Consider the following 16,848-nt stretch of genomic DNA (forward strand, 5'->3'; position numbering starts at 1 on the left):
TGCAACTTGAACATTTCAGAAGCTCATGATGGAGATGATGATGGACAGGCTGCTGGTGAAGAGGATGATGATATTGACAAATCATCCTCAGACTTTGAGATCGATAGGGGTGACTATAGAGGGATAAAGATGTCTTACAAGGCTTGGAAGAGAGGTGAAGAAAATATTGGAAATGAAGAAGAAAGATATGTTGCAGAAGACAGACCACAGTTTGAAGGTGGCAGTGATGTTTCAGAGTTTTGGCAGGAGGAGAAAGAGGCTGACAGTGGAGAGGAAATAGTTGTGGAAAAATGCAAGCCTGAGAAACTCAAGCCTGTGAGAAGAGCAGCAGCAAATCCAGATCCAACTTCTAGAGCTCACAATCAGCCAGAGATCCCAAAGTTTTGAGATTTTTTACCTGAAGCTGATGAGTATTGCTTCCCTGGTGATGTGGGCATTTCTGACTCAGATGGAGAGACTCCAAGACTACCTTCTGGAAGGAAGAGAAGATTGAAGAAGAAGAAAGAGAGGAAATGGTATGACCCAAAGTTACTTGATGCACATGAGCAGCTGTGCAAGGACCTTTGCTTCACCAATGTGTATGAATTTAGAAAGGCATTGAGAAATTTTCATGTTAGGACTTTGACAAACTTTCAGTACCATAGGAATGAACCATCAAGGGTTATTGTTTGGTGCCCAGAGAGGAAGAATGGATGTGAATTTTTCATGACTGCATCCAAAGTAGCCCATGAAGATACATTCACAATCAAGAAGTTCCACATGGATCATAGTTGTGGAGCTTGTGGAGAGAGTACAAAGGTTACTGCTGAATGGGTTGCAGAAGCTGTGGAGGACACAGTTAGATCAAATGTAAAGGCTGATATAGAGACAGTTCTCAAACATACTAAGAAGAAGTTTGGGGTGCATGTACCTAGGAGTTTGGCATATAGGGCAAGACTGATGGCTGTTGATGTTGTGCAAGGTGATCATAGAAAGCAGTATCTGAGGTTGAGGGACTACGTACCTACAATGTGTGCTTGACACAAACCCTGGAAGCAGGTGCATAGTGACAACTTTTGAGGATCCTTTGAACCCAGCCCCCACACCAAGGTTCAAGTACATGTTCTATTGCCTCCAGGCATCAAAAGATGGATTTCTTGCTGGTTGTAGGCCTTTCATAGGTACAAATCAGTGATGTAATCATGTTTGAAATGTAAGCATGTTATTCAATTTGGCCCTAACTATCTCTGTTTATGCAGGACTTGATGGTTGCTTCATCAAGTTATCCACAGGCCAGCAGATATTGGCAGCAACTGGGAGAGATGGGAACAACAATGTGTTCCCAATTGCTTTTGGGGTGGTTGACAAAGAGGATGGGCCTAGCTGGACCTGGTTTCTAAACCAACTTAGAGTCTGCATTGGCACCAGCAACCAGTTTGGGAACTACACCATCATGTCTGACAGGCAGAAGGTATTTTCTCTAAATCTGTATTATTCTTATGCACATAGCAATGCTGCTATAGTTATCTCATTACTAGCTTATGTAATCAAACAACAGGTCCTTCTTAAAGCAATTAATGAAATATTTCCTCAATCCCCACAAAGATATTGCCTAAGACACATATATGCCAACTTCCAGTCAGCTGGCTTTAGAGCAGAAGAACTTAAGAAATGGGTTGACAAAGCTGGCTATTCCTTCACTGAACATGGTCACAAAGAAGGAATGGCAGGTTTGAAAGCAGCATGTGAACCAGCCTACATGTGGTTGAATGGCATCCCTAAGGAGTGTTGGGCTAGATATGCAATGGATCATGTGTGCAAGACTGACTTGGTAGTGAACAACCTTAGTGAGGTTTTCAACAAAATGATTCTAGATGTTAGGTCAAAACCAATTAAGACCATGTTTGAAGGGTTGAGGACCAAACTAATGGTTAAGTACCATGGCATCAGAGAGAAAACAGAGAGCTGTTGGTGGGAAATAACCCCACATTACATGGAGAAGCTTGAAGAGAGCAAGAAGTGGGCTAAATACTGTGAAGCAAACATGGCTAGTCCCAACATCTGGCAAGTAACTAGTGGAGAGAACACATATTGTGTGAAGCTTGATGAAGGGAGCTGCTCTTGCAGGAGGTGGGACATGACTGGATCACCTTGCCACCATGCAATATCTGCAATGCAGAAGATAAAAGTTCACCCAGAAGATTATGTGCATCCGTTCTTTAAGAAGCCAATGTATAAGGCTGGATACCAGCACATCATCTACCCTGTCCCTGGTCCTGAATTCTGGCCAAACACCAACACACCAGACATAGAACCACCAGTTTTTAGGGAGAAGAAAGGCAAGAAGCAGACAGCTAGGAGAAAGGGTGAATTTGAGGTGCCAGCTCCAAAGGATACATCAAGGATGGGCACAATAACATGCAGTAACTGTGGTCTGCAAGGCCACAGGTAGACAATGTGTGGAGATAGACTTAAGGCCAATTTTATGACAAGGAAAAACAACCACCAGGTAACTAAGCCAATTCAACAAGGAAAATCTGCTACTTGTTTTTAATGCATACATCTTGTGAGCTGCAACTTGTTTTTAATTGTAGGAAAATAGGGCATCCTACCCAGCAACTTCAGCACCACCCAGGCCACCTCCAGCTAGGGCCACATCATCAGGTCCAGCTCCAGCTTCAGGTCCAGCTCCAGCTTCAGGACCAGTTAGGGGCAGGAAACCAGCAACAGCTTCAAGTCTGCTTCAACAAGGGCAACCACATCTTCTGCAGTTTCAACAGGTGGATCAAGAAAGAGAAAGAACCCACCACCTGCTTCAGCACCAGCCAACAACACCAGGTCAAGTGCATCATCTCCAGCAAAGAACACCAGATCATCAAGAGTTGCAAGAGGTTTCAATGCTCCAAGGGCAGCATCAACATCAGGTCAAGCTGATGTTGGTTCTAAGAGGAAGAGGAAGGCCCCAAGCAAATTTGCTTTGTATTTCACAGCCAGTGGCAACCACTGAATGTGTTGCACTCAACTATGCTTTATGCCTTGAACTCTGCTTGTTAGGCATGCTTGCTATCTGTGTTATTTGCAGTGAACTCTGTTTTCATTTGAACAATTAAGTTATGTGGTCTGTGTTTGAACTGCTTGGAACAATTAAGTTATCTGCTGTCAAGCTCTATTTTGATTTGATATGTCCTAGGTTATGAATTGTTTCATATGAAATTATTTCTTATGCTGGTCATTGTTATGTAGATCAAGTGATTTATTTTGTTGATAATTGATTGATATGATTAGGTCAATTTGGTCACTTTGGGGGGGCAACTTGTCGACCAACCCCAAAGTGGCCAAATTTGGCCACTTTGGGTGGCTACTTGTCGACCAACCCCAAAAGTGGCTAGTTGTGGACCAACCCCCAAAGGTGCCAAATGTGGCCACTTTGGGTGGCTACTTGTCGACCAACCCCAAAAGTGGCTAGTTGTCGACCAACCCTAAAGCCACCCACATTTGGCCACTTTGGGTGGCTAGTTTTCGACCAACCCTAAAGCCACCCACATTTGGCCACTTTGGGTGGCTACTTGTCGACCAACCCCAAAAGTCGCTAGTTGTCGACCAACCCCAAAGTGGCCACATTTGGCCACTTTGGGGGGCAACTTGTCGACCAACCCTAAAGCCACCCAAATTTGGCCACTTTAGGTGGCTACTTGTCGACCAACCCCAAAGTGGCTATCTAGGACCAAAACCTAACATATCAAAGCTAAAACATCAAGATTTGCCCATCTAGGCACCAAACCCTAAGAGATCACACCTAAAACAACAAGATTTGGCCATCTGACCAAACCATAACATATCTAACTTAAAACATCAAGATCACCAGATCAATTCATTCATACATACAAATATAGATAAAAGATTCACTCATAAATTGCATCATAGACAGATTGATTCATCACATAGATAGATCATTCAACATTTTTCTTTCACCAGCTTCATACATTGCATTGCATCATAGTCAACTTGATTCATCACATACATAACTCATTCAACATTGTTCTTACACCAACTTCAAACATCACATAGATAGAAAGACAGATCTAGGAACATAGAAACATAACAGCAGCATCATGGGTACAGAATCCTAGTCCACCTCTGCCTAGTGACCTGAAAAGGATGGAAATTTGCCCTCCTCCTTGCCCAGTAGATGATATCATCATCACTAGGGTTGGAGCCAGGGGGAATGCCTCCAGGAACTGATCTATGTCCTTGCGGTTGCGTGCTACAAGGATCATCTCAGCAAGTAGCCTTCTCGCCCTCCTCCTTGCATCTTTGCGCCTGGCTTGCCTGGGCAACTCTTCTTCTCCATCTATGACCTCTCCAGGATCCATCTCTCCCTGGGATTCTAGGGTTTCTTTGGCGGCTGGGGGTGGAGAAGGGTGGGGATGGGGGGATTGACTGCGGTTTCACCCAAGGGGTGGGCTTTTACAGACTACTAATGGTTGGTGGTAGGTAGGTGGAGTATTAAAACAGCCCAGTCTAGGCCCACAATGTGTACATAATGGTTTTAGGCCCAAAAATATACTAGTTTAGCATTGCTAGTTTCAGGAAAACAACCTAAAGAAATAAAAAAAAGTTCTTCACTGCATTACTTAAGATAGATAGGTTCTTAACAGTACAATAACATAAGCCAGACTTAGCAAAGGTTCTCTACCACTCTAGTTACCATAACTTAAACAGTTCATATAGGACTGCACAAAATATACTCCTACCATCATCTTGCAAGGCCTGTTATATGTGTAGGCCACCTTACTTACTTAACCACCATTGTCCAAATCTTCAAGCCTCCGGTATGGCCTTGATTTTCTCAAGCTTTTCCTTGCTCCCATGGCCAGCATTCAGTAGATCAGCAACTACTTTCTCAAGCTCTGTCTTCTCTTGTGCAAGAAGATCCCTGTCCACCTTTATCTCTTTCATTGCCTTCCTGGTGTTGTGAATTATGTCTGCCTGGGCCTGAAGGATACACCTCTGTTCTTTTGCTAGTCTTAGCTTCTCCATCTTCATCTCCAGCTCTAGCTCTTCCTTCTGCTTCTCAAATTTCTCAGCATCCATTGCTTTCTGGTAGTCAATCTTGCCAACACCATCCTGCCAGTCAAACATCTTGCTAACATCATCAACCATTTTATGATACTCAGTGCAGAGATGATCATAGTCCTTCTTCAACTTGGCAACCTCATCCTCATATGCATGCTTGTCTTGAATCCTTCCAAGGTTTTTCTCGTGAAACATTTCCCACAACTTGATGAGGCAGTTCTTAAGTACATCAGGCCAGGCAGGATCAACCCATTGAACTACACCACAATTCACACCTCCCTGTAGTTTGATCAGAGAACACATACTTCAGAAAATGCATAAATTCAGTTCTAACTTCAATTCAAAAAGAGGATTGGTACACAAGGAGGACATGTAACCATAAATTCAGTACTAAATTCAGTTCAAACAGAGTTAATGTACAAATTCAGTAACCACTAGGCATAACTGAATCCACTAGGCATAACTGATTCCACTAGGCATAACTGAATCTAGACATTAACTGAATCCACCCAACATACTCAATTACTCACCTGAACAGGGCATCCATAGAACCTCCTCCCAGCGTTAGCACCTTCAAAAGCAACACACTTCCTAGGCTTCATATCGTGTAGAGTACACTTGGCAACTTCCTCCATGGGAACACCACACCAGAGTGGCTCAGGGATGGTGTCAGGTGTGTCCTACATGCAGTAAAAGGTAGATCAGAACCAATGCATCAACTAGTTCAACTTGAGTCAAGCTTTGCCTTGCTCAAGGTCGGATCAGACATCACAGTGCCATCCATACCCTAGATCAAAACTAATAGATAACCAAACCAAATGAATCCATCCATACAAATATGCAGCTCATCAACCCTCATTCCCAAATCGATTCAACCCTAACCCTAGATAATGACAGAGAGGAAGAGGATGAGGCTTACAAAGTACTCCATGTCCATCAGGTTGCCCCCCATGCTGTCGTCGGAGCTCTCATCCCCATCACTCCAAGAAGGCATCCTGGCCGGCACGAGGAACTGAGGTGGTCGGCGACGATGGCGAGCTCGGCCAGGGGAAACAGAGCGAGGGGGGAGAGTCAGAGTGAGTGAGCGCGAGGGAGACAGAGTGAGGGCCGGATCCATTTTTACCTGGTCGGGACGGCCCGTGCGCCCTAACGGCCGTCACCCGCGCGCCATGAGCACTGTGGCCGACAAAACCCTGACGGGCGGGCCCCACATGTCATAACCCCAGTTAAAACTTAACCGTTCGGCCACTTGGGTTTTTTGGAACAGCCAGCCACTTTTGTGGTAAATTTTTTTGAAAAATAAAAAAAAAACGATAGTTTTTCAGAACGATAGCCGGTAATGTGGTAGTTTTTTGCTATTCACTCAAGAAAAGAGAAAAGGAAAACATCATGGAATGGTCAAAAGAATGCGATGTGCTTCCTTTTACACAACAATTAGTCTAATTGAGCTGGTTAGTAAGTGTTTCATGTCAGCTGCTTGGTGTGGGTTCGAATCCCATATTCAGCATCAATATTTTGACTAAAAAATCCCTGTAAATAGGGTCCACCAATAGATCTAGCGCACAGAAAAAATCATGATCGATCCAATCCAGAGAGAAAATCACGGACATCAACGTTTCAGGAAATCTTTCCACTAAATGCGTCATCAAATAAGCAACTTCTTCAGATTTTCAATCTCAAACAAAGATCCACTACGCATTAAATCAAAGTATTTGCGTCTTTAACAACGACGAAGTCTGGGTGAGATGGTTAGTTTGGTGGCGTGCCTACAGGACGTCGGGGGTTCGATTCTCATCCATTCCGAATGAGATCCAGATCGTTCGGATCTGTTACAAACTGCCAGTCGGCACGAATTTAGCATTCTCGTTATTTATTTTTGTTATTGGGCACGGTTTGTATGGGCGAGTGCTGCGGGAGGGTGCCTGACAGGCGGCGGCGGTCGCGTCCGAACACGAAGAAATCTGGATCTGTCCGCGATTCCATTCCATCGCTCACAGCAAAAAGGCCGGATTTTTCTCCCTTTGCTACTCGATTCCCTGGTGATTCTTCTTCCTTCTCGTGGCGAAATCAGTCCTATTTTGGTATCTTCTGAGCCTTCCTGGATCCACTCAATCAATCATTCGCCACTCTCCAGTCCAGATCTTCCCTCTCTCCGGATTGGATGCGATAAGGAGCCGCCGACCAATGGCGCTCGGGCACACGTGCCTCCACGTCCGGCGGCATCAGCAGCAGCACGCCTCCTCCTTCTCCTGCTCCGCCCCCGCCGTCGCCGCCTTCGTCGGGCTCTGCCTGGTCGCCGTCTGGATGGCCTCCTCGACCCTCGTCACCCTCGCCGAGTTCTCCCCGTTCCAGGCCCCATTGTTGCGCCGCCCCGCCGCTCCGGTGGAGGGGACCGCGGGCGCCGACAAGCCCCCGGTCGGCGTCAGAGAGGAGAGCGCCGACGAGCAGGAGCCCCCTATGACAGAGCGGCAGCAGGCGGATCATTCCACAGAGAAAGCAAAGGGGCTGATGAACAACAGAGTGTCCCGGAGCTCATGGGGAAGCCGGATGAGGATCCCGGCGAGAAGCCACAGGCAAAGAAGGACGAGGCCGAGGTGTTCCCGGACGCGAAGGACGCCGAGCTCCTCAACAGACGGCGATGGGCCAGGCCCGTGGCGCACCCAGGCCGCAGAGTCCAACAAGGAGCGAACCACGGCGCCAGGTGTTCCAGCGAGCCACAGCTGGAAGCTCTGCGACGTTGAGGCCGGAGCCGATTACATCCTACCTCGACAATGTGGAGGCTATGAGAAAGCTCCAGGGCGACAAGCACTACGAGCACCTGGAGAGGCATTGCCCTGAGGAACCTCTGACCTGCCGCCGGGTCACCAGAGTCCGATAAGGTGGCCGACGAGCAGAGACCAGGTTCTTTCTAGCTGGACACTGAACTGAATTATCTGTGTTGATGCTTGAGTTCAGATATCTTCAGACATGGTTTTGGTTTGTTTACCCGACTGACTAAGGTTTTGTTGGTGCAGATATGGTATAGAACGTTCCTCATACCAAGCTGGTGCAGTACAAGGGGCACCATAACTGGTTTCATGTCTCCGGCGAGCACTGTTAGAGTTGTGTCGAATATTATTATACAAGGTAGGTTACAGTTGGACTTGATTTTGGACTGTGTGTAGACAGGATAGGAGTTGTGTCCTAATAGGACACGTGTATCCTAGGCCTCTCATATATATCGGGGGTAGACACATGATGTAACATATGCCAACATAATAGCACGGGCACGCGAGGGAGCCGGCGGCGTGTGCCGGCACCCGGGCGGCCGGGGTGCGGTATTGTGACGGTGTCATGGGGAGGAGCGCCCGTAGTCATGCCCCGGGAATGTAGCCATATCGGTGAACCTCGTTAACAAATCTCGGTGTCGTTCTTGTGTGATTGCTTGGTCCTCAGTAGATCGACGGAGCGCCTCGGATTTATTCTAACAAGTAGTATCATGAGCAAGGTTGCAAGGTCTGGAGGTTGCGGATCCTTGATTTAGAGGAAAGCGATGAAGACCGGCGCCTGTGGAGGTACGGCGTACGTGCGGCAGCGATCGGAGATCGGCGCGTATAAAGCAATCGGAATAAAAGAGCTGTTCACGGTAGAGTCGGCGAGATTAGAAGTTGCAAAAGATCAGAAGCGCGTACGGCGGTAGCTGGATTCGAGGTGGCAGGATCCGAGCAGAACACGTACAGGCAAATTTGACAAATTTGACCTATTGACGAAATCAAATCACAGAATGAACTGTCCGTGAAACTATTTCACACCCCTAACCCTTTTGTGTAGCGCCCTCCACGCCGGCGCCACACCCTACGATGCAGCGCCTAGCTCCGGGGCGCTGCACCTCTGTCCACCGTGGCAGCCCATGGGCCCGCACCCAGCAGTGCAACGCCTCCGAGCTAGGCGCTGCACCTGTAATGTGCAGCGCCTAGCCGCTAGGCGCTACACGTGTAATGTGCAGCGCCTAGCCGCTAGGCGCTGCACTGTGACTTATCTGCAAACGCGCCAGCCCTCTCCTCCCCCACCCTCCCCATTGGCAGTTACAGAAAAACAGGGCGGCGGCCATCTGCACTCCCCCTCTCAATCCCCTCTCCCAAATCCTTCCGATCCGACGATTTGGTCCGTGCATTTGTTCACCAATCCATCGTAGAAGGTACTCTCCTCCGATCCCCTTCTTTCTATCCATAGAAAATACTATATTTTGAAGATTTGGGGAACCCTTGTTTGAATCTTGCATGTATTAGATTTGGGCAACTTTTGTTTGAATCTTGCATATATTAGATTTGGGGAACCCTTGTTAGATTAGAATGTGGTTTGGATAGATAGGTTGACATGTTATTTATATAGTTTGGATACATAGAATGACATGTTATTTCTATGGAGAAGTAGATTGACATGTTATTTGTATGGAGAAGTAGATTGACATGTTATAGTTTGGATACATAGATTGACATGTTATAGTTTGGATACATAGATTGACATGTTATTTGTATGGAGAAGTAGATTGACATGTTATTTCTATGGAGAAGTAGATTGACATGTTATAGTTTGGATACATAGATTGACATGTTATTTGTATGAAGTAGGCCCAAGTAGGGGGAAGCACCATATGCTTTGGATCTTGCATGTAGTAGGCCTACTTTAGTTTTTTTGAATTGAAAAGATAATCGTGTTGACAAGAATGCTTTGTTGAAATTGTTAGGATGGTTTGGCTTCTCGATGATCATTGGGACAAACAACACCGGTCGTACGCTATGTCGGTGGAGCAGCGGGTAATACTGAAAGTGGCCGGTGTTATGAATTTCGTATGTTTTTTCAAACACATATGTAATGTTATGATTTGTTTGTTTGTAGGAGCTTGCACCTCTGAAGCTTCGGTCTCACGGGATCAGCCTTGGAGGGATGCGCTATGATGAGCGGTACACACCTTATGTTAGGGAGGTAGGACTTCTCCCTTTCATTGAGTTGGTCCGCCGGTCGACGCCACCCAACAATGCTGCAGCACTCACCGCGCTTATTGATCATTGGAGGACGGAGACACACACTTTCCATCTTCGGACTGGGGAGATGACCGTGACGCTGCAGGATATCGCTATGATCACCGGTCTTCCTATCGATGGCAATCCTTTATGTATGAACACCGATTCTGAAGGGTGGCGCGCGCAGATGCATGCCCTTATCCGTATGGTTCCTCCGGAGCCTCGGGAGCCAGAAAGGGAAGATAAGAAGAAGGAAAGAGTCGCAGCGGGCGCTACTTTCACGTGGATATCATCGAACTTCGCTCATTGCCCCGATGATGCTAATGAGGACCTGGTGAAGACTTATGCTCGTGTCTACATGTGGTACGTGATATCGAGGACACTGTTTGCTGATGGCACAGGCAAGAATGCTCCATGGATGTGGCTGAAGGCGTTGACCGTCTTCGATAGCAAATGGAGTTGGGGTTCGGCGACACTAGCTTACTTGTATCGACAGGTATGAAGTTGTTTCCTTTTCACTTCATTGATACATTATCAATGCGCTCTTGCGGCAAATTTGACCATGTTCTTTTTTATGTGCAGTTGGACGATGCCAGTTGTAGGCACACTGGAGGTATTGGTGGTTGTCTGCTCGCACTTTCCATATGGAGCTGGGAGCGTCTGCCGGTTGGACGACCTAAGACCGTGAAGTACGAGGATTGGGACGATAAAGACGACCCACTACGGCTCCCCACTTGGGCTTACAAGTGGGATGTGTTAAATGAGACGACGGATGATCCCTCGGTAATGTACAAGTTGTACAAGAGCGAGTTGGACGCGATCACGCCTGAGCAGGTGAACCGACCTTGCATAAGTGATTATCATGCTTGTATCTTCACTCGATATCAATTTTGCATTCAATCCCATTTTGCAGGTGGAATGGGAGCCGTATGGAAAAGGAGAGAGTTTTGGTAACCCTATAGAGTTCAGGCTTAATCCGATGTGCATTAGGGATAGGGATCTCTGGCATATGCGGTGCCCACTGATATGCAACTGGGCGGTTGAGCTTCACCTGCCACATCGGGTTTTCCGCCAGTTTGGTTTGTTCCAGCCACACCCGCCGGAGTGGGAGGACACGGACAAGTTGCTACACGCGTAAGATATAATTAACCTTGAGCACTTAGCAGCTTCTCGACGGTTTCGATGATGCTAATATTCTGTTTCTAACTTGCAGGTTGGATAGGAAAAAGCAACGGAAGATCAAGGATTGGGCCAGCCATCACAAGAAGTATGTCGTGCAGTTTGCTCTTAGTGTGGAGCAAGCAAGGACTGGAAAACGAGCCCAGCTTCGTGAGCACTGCCCGATCGCGTTCAACAACTATCTCGCATGGTTTCTTGCAAGTACCCGCGTGGAGGTATGCCAGCCGGCGTATGCTGAGGAGATTCTGGAAGAACCCACCATTTTTGATGAGGTAGCCCAGCACTAGTACAACGCATTAGTCAGGAAAGGCAACTCGGTGATCCCTTCAGCTCCAATGATGAACTTTGTGGTTAGCCCTTCTTGCTTTTCCATTCGCACTTTTCACATCTTCACTTGCCTAACACTTTGATACCGTTTCTGTTCATAGCGTGCCCAGATCAAGAAAGCAGCTGACGAGACCGAGACTATTCTGGAAACAACCCCGGCTGGCAAAAGCGATGGGGAAGGTGCACTTCGAGAATTCATTAAGGTTCAAATCTCCTTCAAACTAGCACTTAACATTTGTTGGTACGTTCCATGTCTCATTCACTTGTACATGTTGCAGCGCCAGGGCCAAAAGTTAAGGCGGCTATCAAACCTTTTCGGTTGTCGTGACCCCGAGTATGTATCACCAGAACGGTCTAGGTCGGCGACACCATCAGATCCCGCTTCGGGGCAGAGCCATGGTGAACCTTTCGAGGATGAGGATGTGGGTGCGGTCACCCAAGAGGTATGTCATGACGATATATATCCATTTGTTGATGCATTGCTAACTATATCCTCACACACGGTCTTTCCATATATTTTGTTGATGCATAGGTTGCTGATGATATGACCTTGGGGACGTACCGGGCTCGGTCTGCATACGAGTTGAAGCCTAGGAGGGGAATCAACAAGTACACACCTGAAGACTTCACCCAAAGAGGCAAAAGGACGGTCGGCACCTCGCGGATGGCGGCTTTGGATGACTATTTGGATGACGATGTCGAACCGGAGGCGGAGCCGGAGCCGGAGCGGGTTCCTCTTCCTAGGAAGGTGAAGAAGATAAGCGTCAAGAGGGGGGGAGGACCCAGCAAGCGTGGAAAGCACTAGTCATCTTAGTTTTTTTTATAATGTTGAACTTCGAGTGCGAATTGTTATGTCGTTGAACTTGGAGTGGTCGTACCTTTCGTAGTTCACAACCAAATCGAGGAGGAGACATAGTAGTTCACGGCACATAGTAGTTCACAACCAAATCACATTGGAGACATAGTAGTTCACAACCAAATCACATTGGAGACATAGCTCTATTGCGTAGAGCAAGGCCCCTTTCCCTTCTTCTTCTTCCTCTCTTCTTCCTCTTCCTCCTCCCTTTTTCTTATGAGGTGAGCCTCCTTAACCACCCTCTCCATGAATATCTGATTGTCCCTCTCTTCTTTTTCAGCTGCAATTGCCCAAAGCTTCATGGTTCTTTCTTCAAAATCCTGTTGACGCTTCTTCTGTGCCTCCTCAACTTTCCTCATCAACGCTTGCTCCCTAGCGCGCATCGCATTTGCCGCACTCTGTTTCCGCTTCCTCTCCTTCTCAAGCTCCTCTTCCTTCTTCTTCTTTAGCTTGGCTGCATCCTCCTCTCTAAGCTTCTTCGCAGCCTTCTCCCACCATCCGGCCATCTCATCTTCGCCATCCTCCTTCATCGTTGGTTTGTTGGGTTGGGAAGCCGCCATACCTACAATGAGTGGAACATAACGGTTAGTAAGGACAATAAGAACAAATGGAAGCACATATGAAAAAGAAGAACATATGAAAAAACAAGAACATATGATACATTATAGTTAGTGAGGAACATACGGAAACGGTCCATCTAGGTATCCAAACATTCCTCTATAACGAACTTGCGCTTGTCCATCACCACGGCCAAGTCCACCACCAAGGCCAAGACCATCACCAAGGCCGAGACCATCACCACGGCCATTACCACCATGTCGAGCTCTTCCACCACCACGGCCGAGACCACCACCACCACCACCTCTACCACCACCACGGCCTCTTGTAAGTCCAAGTTGCCGACCTCTTTGTTGCCTAGATCCTCTTTGGCTAACACTTGGTTGGCTAGGCACTTGTTGGCTACCACTTGGTTGCCTTGGCACTTGTTGGCTACCACTAGGTTGGCTAACACTTGGTTGGTTAGGCACTTGTTGGCTACCACTTGGTTGCCTTGGCACTTGTTGGCTACCACTTGGTTGGCTACCACTTGGTTGGCTTGGCACTTGTTGGCTACCACTAGGTTGGCTACCACTAGGTTGGCTACCACTTGGTTGGCTCCCTTGTGTAGCTCCATGTTGGCTTGTGCTTGCATCATTTTTCTTGGACCTTTTCCTTGGTTTGGTACATTTTCTTTTGTTGTGGCCATGACCTTTGCACTCCCCACAACGGGAGCTCTCACGAGGCTCTTGGAATTGGTCGTTGCCCGCTTCGCGGCACCCACCATGGCCCCATCCGTCCATGTCGCCTCTAAGACGCTTTGTCTTACGTCTACCCCGTTTAACAACCTTCAACTCCGGATCCGGCCATAGTTGAACTCCATGATACTCCGGCCATTGTGATTGGTCAAAGTATGGGTGATAGCGGGGAGCCCATGTTTTCTTGACCGTCATGATTGAGAACTCCGACTCCCTCACGGTGCGTGGGTGATTGATGTCCACATTCCTAACGCGGCCGGCGGCATACAAATGTGAGCATGGGAGATGAAGCAACAATGGCCCCCCGCAAGTGCAATCACATTGTGTTAACGACACCTTGAAAGCCCGACCTCCATGTTGCCGGCCATCATTTGTGGTTCCTCCTGGCTCTTTCACTTCGTACTTCCACTCTTCATTGTCATATAATATAGCTTCTTCTGAGTCCGCCTTCCGTGATTGAAATAGCAACCATTCATCAACTTTGGGTGGGAACTTGTACTTGTACTTCCGTGGGTTCTCACCCGCTATCTGTGCATCGGTTTCCATCGAGTACTTTACAAAGTACGCATTCATCTTGTCAAATGTGTATTGAACTATTGCCGTCACGGGTAATCCACGTGCACCTTTGAGCACCCTATTGAAGCATTCGGCCATATTGCTTGTCATTTGACCGTATCTCCGGCCATCTTCATCAAAAGCACGTGCCCACTTGTTCCGGTATTGAATGTGCCTATTGAGAAACTCTTGACCCCCGGGATCAAGTTTTTTGTGTGCGAGCAATTTGTTGTACAAAGTGGCGAAGCGCTTATCGGAGAAAGCGAGACAACAATCTTGAAGATCACCGGCCAACTCCTTAAGGCCACATGCCCTATAGAAGTTCGAACAAAAGTGCCTCATGCACCAGCGATGGTGCAACGGAGCATGCCCGGGAATGTCAATCTCCACGGCGTTAAGAATTCCTTGATTCCGATCCGATATGACACAAATTCCCCTTTGAGCGGGTAACACCTTCGTCCTCAAAAGATGCAGAAACCACTCCCAGTTGTCATTGTTTTCCACCTCAACCAAAGCAAATGCCAATGGCAACACCCGGTTATTGGCATCTCTTGCTATCGCAACCAACAAGGTGCCCTTGTATTGTCCGGTCAAGAACGTGCCATCAATTGCGATGACCGGCCTACAATGTTCGAAAGCCCTCACACATTGTTCGAACGCCCAAAAAGCACGGCCAAATACTCTGACTTTCCTTCCTTCATGAACCGTTGTTTGGTGCCCATGAGGCTCGACCACATGAACCATGCCCGGGTTTGTCGCGACCATGGCTAACAACAACCTAGGGATTCGGTTGTATGCTTCCTCCCATGTACCATACAACATCTTAAATGCGGCTTGCTTCGCCTTCCATGCCTTGCCGTATTTCACCTTGTAATGAAAGATGGCTTTCACAAGGTCAATGACATGTTGGACGCTCATTGTTGGAAGTGTGGATATTGAGTTGGAGAGCCTGTAAGCGATGAACTCGGACGTGAGTTGTTTGTGGTCTTCGGACACAATCTTGCCATCCACCCTTTTGCCTTGGCACATGTGAGTTGGCACACAACTCACTACATGCCAAGTAGGACCTCCTTTCCATGGTCTTGCACGCACAATCCACGGACAACCGGCACGGCGTCTTGCCACTCCTTGTTGGACCTCCTTTCCACGACCTCTACCACCACCACGGCCTCTTGTAAGTCCAAGTTGGACCTCCTTTTCATCTTCACATGCACATGCAACCGTGTAGCGCACATTGACGTCCGAGTGCACCACCTTGTGTGGACGATAATGCGTAACCGAGTAGTTGTCGAGCCACATCTTCAAATCCAACAAGCTGTCGAACTTAGAACCTTTAGCAATCCGGTTCTTGTCGTCTACCAAATCACGGTGAGAGCTTGGCCTAACCCCAAGAGGTACACATTGGCCACCATCTACCACGGCTTCATCCGCGAGACTAACATCCTTGAACAATGTAGTCCGATGATCCCGACCAAATACCTTCTCGAAAGCTTCGGCCTCCTTCACCGTGAACCCCTCCGCATCAACTTGTTCATCGGGACCATCGTCATCCGAGTCCGATGCATATGCACGGGAAAAAGGGATGGAATGGTCCATTGTCTCTTGCAAATGATATTTGTCGAGATCACCCACATTGTTGTCATGGAGATCAACTTCATTGTCATCGTCCGCATACTCATCATTGTCCTCTTGCAAAGATTCATCTTGATTGTTTCTATAAGGGCTCAATGTTGGCCTCACTTCTTGGGTCAAAAGAGGTTCAACAATTTCATCTCGCTTCAAGGATGGGGGGCTACTAGCAACCAAAGGGGAGGGGTTCCGGTTCAAGTCCAAATGCAAACTTGAATCAACCTTCTTCGTTGCAAATAACTCAAGAGCCTTGTCTAGTGATTCGGCCACCGTCTCCTTGTATGCAACCCAACGTTGCTCCGAGTTTACACGCATTGTCTTCCAACGGATGTGCATTTCAAAACCAACATTATGCCTTCCCTCCAACTCAATGATATCACTAGGGTCCATCCAATTCAAATCTTTCCTAACTTGTTGCAAGAGCTCCGCATAGCTAGGACTACTATCAAACACCATGTCAAACTCATCCGGGTCCGGTTCTTTATTTCCTTTTAAAAAGGCGTCTTTGTCCCCATGATGAACAAACACACATGTTCTTCCCATCCCTATAAGCAATGAACACAAGGTAACATTGCTTCCATGAGTACTAATCCATGGATTAACACCGAATACAAACCCTAATATATATATGAAACAACAACCCTAACCCTAACCATAACCCTAACCCTAACCATAACCCTAACCATAACCCTAGCCCTAAACCTAACCCTAGCACCAACATAAGAACACCCATAAGAATAACCCTAGCATACTAACAAAGCCTAATCATAGAAATTGGCAAAAAAACATCTCACATCTCCATGCAAATCTCTAGATCCAAACAAAACTAGGGTTTCCCCAAACTACCAACAAATGAGCAATGGGAGAACTTTACTTCGATCAAAACAAGGGGATCGGAGATTATTACCTTGAGGGAGGGTTTGACTTCGAAATCCACGGACAAATTCTT

The 16,848-nt window shown here is 47.3% G+C and overlaps 1 pseudogene; it reads left to right on the forward strand.

The window, feature by feature from the left end:
* Positions 1 to 6,409: 6,409 nt before the first annotated feature.
* LOC109734253 (probable methyltransferase PMT26) overlaps positions 6,410 to 16,848 on the forward strand; it is a 34,453-nt pseudogene continuing 24,014 nt past the window's right edge.

The sequence above is a fragment of the Aegilops tauschii genome, chromosome 2 (genome assembly GCF_002575655.3).
Source record: "Aegilops tauschii subsp. strangulata cultivar AL8/78 chromosome 2, Aet v6.0, whole genome shotgun sequence".
Classification (NCBI taxonomy): domain Eukaryota; kingdom Viridiplantae; phylum Streptophyta; class Magnoliopsida; order Poales; family Poaceae; genus Aegilops; species Aegilops tauschii.